The sequence below is a fragment of the Bubalus kerabau genome, chromosome 14 (genome assembly GCF_029407905.1).
Source record: "Bubalus kerabau isolate K-KA32 ecotype Philippines breed swamp buffalo chromosome 14, PCC_UOA_SB_1v2, whole genome shotgun sequence".
NCBI lineage: Eukaryota > Metazoa > Chordata > Mammalia > Artiodactyla > Bovidae > Bubalus > Bubalus kerabau.
The window spans coordinates 30,097,683-30,106,799 of NC_073637.1; the positions used below are offsets into that span (position 1 = coordinate 30,097,683).

General features: G+C 44.6%; 1 pseudogene; it reads left to right on the forward strand.

Annotated features, from left to right (window-relative positions):
- Positions 1 to 872: 872 nt before the first annotated feature.
- Positions 873 to 998, forward strand: LOC129627484 (uncharacterized; annotated as a pseudogene).
- Positions 999 to 9,117: the final 8,119 nt, after the last annotated feature.

Genomic DNA, 9,117 nt, shown 5'->3' on the forward strand with positions numbered 1-9,117 from the left:
GGAATTTAGAAAGATGGTAACAACAACCCTGTATGCAAGACAGCAAAAGAGACACTGATGTATAGAACAGTCTTTTGGACTCTGTGGGGGGGGGGCGATGATTTGGGAGAATGGCATTAAAACATGTATAGTATCATATAAGAAATGAATCGCCAGTCCATGTTCGATGCAGGATACAGGAGGCTTGGGGCTGGTGCACTGGGATGACCCAGAGGGATGGTATGGGGAGGGAGGTGGGAGGGGGGTTCAGGATGGGAACACATGTACACCCGTGGCAGATGCATGTTGATGTATGGCAAAACCAATACAATATTGTAAAGTAAAAAAATAAATAAATAAAGGAGGCTGACACCAACTCCATTTGGTTGTTAAGTGAGAAAATACATGGAAAGTAGTCAACACAGGCCCTGACATATTAGTGAATCCCCATGAACATGAGCCTCCCCTCACCATTCTGTCCCTTTCAACACCCTCCTTCTCCCTCTTCCTTGCCCTTGATGAAAGTCAACAAGCTGTTCTTAGGGCCATGGCTTATATCAGCTCTAACCCTCATTGTCTGAGGGTGGGGGCCACTGAAGTAGAGTTTACTCTTCTTAGAAGTACCTTCTAGTTTGCAAAGTAGACTTCTATATTGGTTTTTATTTCAAAAAGTTTTGGGGCTTCCATGATAGCTCAGTTGGTAAAGAATCCACCTGCAATGCAGGAGACCTGGGTTCGATCCATGGGTGGGAAGATCCCCTAGAGAAGGGAAAGGCTACCCACTCCAATACTCTGGCCTGGAGAACCCCATAGACCCTATAGTCCATGGGGTCGCAAAGAGTAGGACATGACTGAGTGACTTTCACTGAAGAAGTTTTATGCAGAATTATCTGAGCCCTTCTAACTCAGGGTAAAATTTTTTACTTAAAGTTGGGGCATAGCTGCAAAGAGCAGCCTCCCTGGTAGTGCAGGCAGCCTGTTGCCCATACAGGTTGCCCTAAGAAACCTTGGAGACAACCCCTTCCAGTGGACATTCCTGACTGGCGTGCTATCCCCAGTCTATGCTCCAGACAAGTGTGTGCCTTTGGGAAACCCCAGGGCACAGTGGCCAGGATCAACATTGGCCAAGTTGTAATGTCCATCCACACCAAGCTGCAGAGCAAGGAGCATGTGATTGAGGCCCTTCACAGGGCCAAGTTCAAGTTCCCTGGGTACCAGAAGATCTCAATCTCCAAGCAGTGGAGCTGAATGCTGATGAATTTGAAAACATGGTGGCAGAAAAGCAGCTCATCCCATTGACTGTGGGGTCAATGCCTAATCCTGGCCCTCTGGACCGATGGCGGGCCCTACACTCATGAGAGCTTGGCATTGGCCCCTCCTTACTCATGCCCACCAATAAATTCTACTTTCCTGTCAATAAATAAATTAAGCTGGAGAAAGCTCTACTGTGAGTTTGAATTCTACTTTCATGCTTTCTTGCCTGGAAGCACATATGTATCTGGATGTTACAGTAACCTGCCAGCAGAGATCAGTCCAAGGAGAGAACTAGCGTCCCCCTATTTTGTTGGTGGTGGTGTTTAGTTGATAAGTTGGAGGCTACAAATCTTAGGCTTTCCTGAGTTGCTCTCTTAGAGAAGAATTCAGGCCCCAGACTCATTCTGTGCTCTGGCTTTCCTGTGACCTAAAGCCTGGAAGCCTTTCACCTCTGGCTGGTCAAATGGAGAAAGAAAGAAAGACAGAAAAAGTGATGTCATGGAGGCGTGATGGGGGGTGAATTTTTAGGGGCCGGGCCTGGAAACAGTGCCTGGGACTTCTGCCTACTTTCCTCCATCCAGAACGTAGTCACAAGGACCTCACCAAACAGCAAGGAAAGCAGAGAAGAGATTTGAGCTGTGGCCCAGAAAGGAAAGGAAAGGAATATAATAACCACGGGCTTCCCAGGTGGCACTAGTGGTAAAGAACTAGCCTGCCAGTGCAGGAAATGTGCATTCGATCCCTGGGTCAGGAAGATCCCCTGGAGAAGGGCATGGCAACCCACTCCAGCATTTTTGCCTGGAGAATCCCATGGACAGAAGAGCTTGACGGCTACAGTCCCTAGGGTTGCAAACAGTCCGACACCACTGAAGCAACTTAGCACCCAAGCACACATGATAACCACATAGCAAACGCTGCCTGACCATCTTTTATTACAGATAGTTTTGTCCAAGGTTTTTTGTTTTTTTTTTCATTGTAATTAGTAGTTGTTATATTAGAATTTCACCAATAATTAATAAAATTCAAGGATTGGGAACCAAGGAAATTATCTTCCTTTTAAGATCCCATGGAAGAATAGAGACTATCTTCAGTGGCATCTTTCCACAGCCCTACGAAGATATACAAGCCAACAGTGACATCACCCACAACACACCCAGGGCAGCATAGAGCCTCCCTCTCATATCAGGAGAGAAGACTCTCCCTCCTCATCCCTTCTCCCTTTTCCACCTTCCAGGACTTCATTACAGACTCAATGGACATGAGTTTGACCAAGCTCTGGGAGACGGTGATGCACAGGGAAGCCTCACGTGCTGCAGCCCATGGGGTCGCAAAGAGTAGGACACAACTAAGAGACTAAACAACAGCAAAGGACCGTGTGGTCTCCTCAGTGTTTTTGCTACCCACCTACTCCTCAAACTCAGCCTTGGACATCAGACTTAGTCGGGCCAGATGTTGGTGTTGGGACAATGGAGATAGGAAGAACACTAGACTTCCTATTTCCTTACTTTTATTACCTAAGGCATCGTGTGTTACCTTCTGGCTCAGAGAAGTTGAAGGATGTACAGAAGGTGAGGGGAAGAAAAACAACTCCCCAACCTTGCTGACAGGTTCTGCTCTGCACAAGCAGTTATAGTCAGGAAGGCTTTTTCTAATGGACCACAAACTAAAGAACAGGGAAGGAGCCCCTGAAGGTCCAGTGGTACAGACTTCAGGGGGCTCGGTTTTGATCCCAGCTCAGAGAATCAAGATCCCACAAGTCTTGAAACAAAGCCAAAAATTACTCTTAAAAACTTCAATTAAAAAATAGTGAGCCACAGCTCATAAAGAGCTATCTAAATTTAGGTTACTAGGTTTATCTCCTTACGTTGCTCCCAAGCCTTTTGTAAACTCTTGCTGAATGTATACATTACTTGTGTGTGCTGGGGTGGAGGGTGTGCATGAAAATATTTAGTGTAAATTTGGCACTAGGTACTAATCTTAAAGATGCACCTATTCATCAACCCAGCAGTTTCCAGAAAATTGTCTTACAGATGCCACATATGTGCAAAAAAGTTGTTCTTCACTATTTTTATTGAAGCGGTTTTGGTAATAGGAAAAGACTGGAAACAACGCAAGTGCTTGGAAACTGGCTAAAAGATTTATGGTAGAGCTATGCAGTGGTCATTACAGAAAAGAATGAGGGACTTCTTTTTATAATGAAGGTTGCCCAGTGGATAAGAGTCCAATTGCCAATGCAGGGATCACAGGTTCAATCCCTGGTCTGGGAGGATTCCACAGGCCTCAGAGCAGCTAAGCCCGCGCATCACAATTCCTGAGCCAGAGCTCTGCAACAAGAGAAGCCACCACAATGAGAAACCCGCACACTGCCAGCTAAAGAGTAGCCCCATGGCCGAAACCAGAGAAAACCAGAGTGCAGCAATAAAGACCCAGCACAGCAAAAAAATAAGTAAATAAAGTATTTAAAAGGGAGAGAGAAAAGAATGAGGAACTCTGTATGCTGGAGTAGTTCTAAGACACAGCCGGAGGCAGAGTCACTCGTGGTGGTGTGTGCCGTGTTCTATCAAGCGTTGGTGAAAGGGGAAGAGGGAAACCATATCCTGTATTTGTCTCAGCCTAGAAGATGCAGAGAAACCAGTTACACAGGTTGTCTCGGGGAGACAGGGCTGGGGGGCTGGGGTCATAGACCAAAGAAGAAGACTTTGTAGCCTCTCCTTGTACAATCTGCTCAGGAAAATTCAAGTTGGTAATAAATAAACAAAATGTTTTCATCTTCAGTCAGCAGTGCCATGGGATACTAGGAGAAGAGATCCCATTCCTTCTTTGAGTAAAAGCCTCCAAGAGCAGGCGGCATCCGTGAAGCCAGGGTGACTCAGGTATCACAGGGGCGAAGAGCCGAGGCGCCAGGGTCTACACTTTCTCCAGTCCCACATGCAGAGTCCCTTCCAAAGGTGCCAACCTAGAAGAATTCAGGTTTTCTTTTACCAAGAAAGGTGGCATTTTCTTTCACGGGTCATCGGACTCTGTTTTCATAATTTCTTTAGTTTGGCTGAAACTCAGGAAAGTAAACAGCAAAAACAAGTGAACCATAAAGTTAAGCCTACGTCATTGGGGTGTGAACTAAGATCATTAAATCTGGGTCATGTGAAATCTAAATATTAATGTAGAACTTCGATGATGCTGTAAAATTGTGCCAAAAGTAGACTAACCCACAATAATAACAGAGCAAACAGCTGCTGCTGCTGCTGCTAAGTCGCTTCAGTCGTGTCCAACTCTGTGCAACCCCATAGATGGCAGCCCACCAGGCTCCCCCATCCCTGGGATTCTCCAGGCAAGAACACTGGAGTGGGTTGCCATTTCCTTCTCTAATAGAGCAAACAGCACGACTGACAAATCTGAGAAAGGACTCAACCCTTCCAACTGGTATTTACACGAGCACATACTCATCTTTGGGCTTCCCTGGTGGCTCAGACAGTAAAGAATCCACCTGCAATGCAGGAAACCTAGGTTTGATCCCTGGGTTGAGAAGATCCCCTGGAGAAGGGAATGGCAATCCACTCTGGTATTCTTGCCTGGCGAATGCCCATGGACAGAGGAGGAGCCTGGCTGGCTACAGTTCCTGGGGTCGCAAGAGTCAGACATGACTGATCGACTAAGCATAGCACATACCCATCTTTAATGACAAGGAGAGAAATCGTGTTACAGATACTTAATGCATCAGGGCTCAGTGAATCGGGGGAGAAAGCAGATGGCTTGTGTAGACCTGAGAGCATTTTAGTATTAGACAAATGAACCACAATTAGATGGGCGTGGTTAAGGCACAGCCTGTTGCATGCTTAATTGTCAGCAGGGGATCCTTCAGATGTTCGTCCTCTTTGCTCTTCAGGAGTTCGTGCAAATGTGGTGCAAGCTGAAGGGCAAGAGCCAGGGGCATTGAGCACAGCTAAGAAGAGAGAGAATTCACTATATTACCAGAGATGGGCTTCCCTCGTGGCTCAGTGGTAAAGAATCCGCTTGTCAATGCAGGAGACGCGGGTTTGATTCCTGAGTCAGGAAGATCCCATGGAAAAGGAAATGGCAACCCACTCCAATATTCTTGCCTGGGAAACCCATGGACAGAGGAGCCTGGTGGGCTACAGTCCATGGGGTTTCAAAAAGACACGACTGAGCAACTAAACAACAACCAGCAATGGAGGAGCCCAGTCTGTGCCTGAGGGAGAGGAAAATCCTCCTTCCCCCATCTCCCCCTTTATTGTGCCCAGTGTGGAAGCAGGGTTGTTGCCAAAAAAAAAAAAAAAAAGAAGGAAAAAAAAAAAAAAAAAAAAACAAGAAAAGCTTCATTGATCTACATGAGTTATCACTGATCTTCAAATGTCATGAGATGCATGGAAGAAAGAAGACCGGGGGCAGGATGGGTGACTGAGGAGGAAGAGGAAAAAGTCTGAGCAGAAAGGGAAGGAGATTGGAGTGACTACAGAACTTTAAAGATGAACGATAGCTACAGAGAGTGGTAGGAAATCTGAATGTATTTGTGACTGTGCACCCTCCACCTCTTCTGTAGCCTCATAAAAAAAAAAAAACAGAATGAAAACATCAGTTATTACTCCTCAGGGCTTTATGGAGTTGGATTTATGTTCTTTTCTGTGTATGGTGCTGGGCTGACATGGGTTTTGAGTTGGAAGCAAGAAAGCTTCATGTTTGAGGGGGTTGAATTATTCAAACTGAAACTTATTTCAACTTATTGAAACAAATTGAAACTTACTGAATTATTCAAATTGAAAATGAACCCAGGACACTTTTCAGTATATTTGATGTCTGAGGTACTTGACACCAGCATTTACTTACCAATGGTCATCAGAGGCTTTACAGACCCTTGAGTTGCCAGGTTTGTGTTCTTTATTTTATAAAAGGGGTCACATGGCCATGGTCTTCTATAGTGGAGTCAACTCATACTCAGGGAATGAAGTTGCAAAATGCATGCATAAAGCAAAAGTGAAGTATACTCAAAATTTCCATTTAAAATACTGGAATTCAGGACTTCCCTGACTGTCCAGTGGTTAAGAACCCATCTTGCAATGCAGAATACCCGGATTCAATCCCTGGTCCAGGAACTAAGATCCCACATGCCACTGGGCAATGAAGCCCGTGCACCACAACAAAAGATCCCACACACCATAACTAAGACTGAATGCAACCAAATAAATAAAATTAAAAAAAAAAATACTAAATTTCACCCCTGAAGTCCATTACTGGTGAATTGTATACCAAAGTTCAGCCCAGTCAGGAGTTTTTCATCATTGAACACACAGCCCTTCATTGATTATTTAACCAGCATCAACCACACGCAGTGATGTAGGACAAAAATAGTCCTCACCTTGAGAGAGTCATTTCCTAGGCAGGTTGATAGGGAGTCTAGGGGTCCCCAAGGAGAGAGGGGTCTGGAATTCTCAAGGAGGAAGAAAGGACAAACTTTTTTTCTTTCTCCACGTTCCTTAGGATTATATAACAATAATGTATCCTGCCTAAGGACAGTCTTTGGATTCAACCTTCTGTTATCTTAAAATGTTAATTATGGGAGTAGACCTGGTCTTTACAAGGATGTATCTTGCCTGAGGACAGTGTTATTTTAAAATGAAAATTATGGGAGTAGGTCTGATGAGGTCTTTACAACCTCCAGACATTCTTTGGATTATATAACCTCATTGTTAACACTAGCAAGCGGGTACTCTTTCTGCCTGCTTCTGATTCCTATGTCAGAAGCTTTCTCTATCTCCTTTATACTTTAATAAAACTTTATTACACAAAAGCTCTGAGCGATCAAACCTCATCTCTGGCCCCGGATTGAATTCTCCTCCTCCGGGGGCCAAGAATCCCGGTGTCTTCGCGTCATTCAACAGCAACCTTTCAACCTTCATGTAAATTATGTTCTAGGTGATGCATGCTAAGTCACTTCAGTCATGTCCGATTCTGTGTGACCCTTGGACTGTAGTATGTCAGGCTCTTCTGTCCATGGAATTCTCCAGGCAAGAGTACTGGAATGGGTTGTCATGCCCTCCTCCAGGGAATCTTCCTGACCCAGAGATCGAACTTGAGTCTCCTATGTCGCCTGTACTGGCAGGCAAGTTCTTTACTACTAGTGCCATCTGGGAAGCCCAAAAGAGTCCTCACTTTCGTGTGAATTATGTTCTAAGTGACGAGGCAGAAAATAATGACACGAACAAGAAAATAAAACGACATCACACAGAAAAATATGCTGTGGAACCAAATAAAACAGGAAATGAGAGGAGGCAGCGCTGAAACAAGAATTATAGTTTTGTGTAGCTTGATCAGGAGAGGCTCATTCAGATGGTGACATTTCAGTAAAGATCAAAAGGGAGGAAGGAAGGCAGCATGTGAGCCAGCAGCTCCGGGGTGGGTGGCAGGAGGGGGAGTGCATTTCAGACCAGAGAGCTTGAGTGTGAAGCTCATGTGTGGAAGCAGCTGGGACAGGAAGACCCAGAAAGGAAGTCGGGACAGCTGGTGGCCAGCGTGGAGTGAGGATAGAGATGATGCCAGATCCCTGAGACCTCAGAGGCCAGTACATAAGATCGGCAGGTACTCTGAGTGAGTTAGGAAGTAGCTGAAGAGTTCTGAGCAGAAGAGTAATACGAGGGGACCCAGGTTTCCTAGAGGAGGGCATGGCAACCCACTCCAGTATTCTTGCCTGGAGAATCCCATGGACAGAGGAGTCTGGTGGGCTACAGTCTGTGGGGTCACAAAGAGTCAGACACGACTAAGTGACTGAGCACACAGGCAGGTTTCTCAAGCATCACTGTGGGGACTTCCCTGGAGGCCCAGTGGTTAAGAATCTGCCTTGCAACACAGGGGACATGGGTTCAATTCTTGGTCAGGGAATTAGGATCCTACATGCCACTGAGCAACTAAGTCCATGCGCTCTGGAGCCTACAGATCCCAAGTGCCACAACTAAGACCTGACACGGCCAAATAAATAAATAAATATGTCTTTTTTTTTTTTTTTAATCTGTATCAACCTAGAGGGGTGGGATGGAAGGGAGATGGGAGGGAGGTTCAAAAGGGAGGGGATATATGTATACCTATGGCTGATTCATGTTGAAGTTTGACAGAAAACAACAAAATTCTGTAAAACAATTATCCTTCAATTAAAAAATAAATTTTTTAAAAATAAAAAAAAGAATCACAATAGATAGAGGAATGGATAAAGATGTGGAACATATATAAAATGTAATATTACTCAGCCATGAAAAAGAATGAAATTATGCCATTTGCAGCAACATAGATGGACCTAGAGATGATCATACTAAGTGAAGTAAGTCCCACAAAGATAAATATCATATGATATCACTTATATGTAGAATCTAAAAAAAAAAGTGATACAAGAAAATCACTCTGGCTCCTTTGTTAAGGAAGAGACTCTTGGAGGAGCAACAGTAGGAACAGGTGGTGGATAAGGAGACTGTTGCAATACTCCTGGTGAGAGACAGGGTGACTTTGACCACAGAAGGGGTGGCAAGAGTGGTGAGAAGTGACTGGATTCTGTGGGTACCAGTCAGATGAATTAGTTATTAGAGGTCTTTTCAGTGGAGGGATCAAACTCTCATCCTGGGATTTTTTTCATCATTACAGTTTTTTTGTTTGTTTTTGCTGATACTATGTGGTTGAAATAGAAAAGTTAAATGCTCAATGATGACATCGACCTGAATTTCCCTTTTACCTGGCTATTTGTTCACCTCTCTAAGGACTGGGCTTCTATGCTCACATTCAGAGTTACTCTCTCAATATTATCTTACTTATGAGCAGGTTACAATCTCTGAGCACCTGTTTCCTCATTTGCAAAATGTGGGGTAGCAATAATAGTCGTGTATGCAA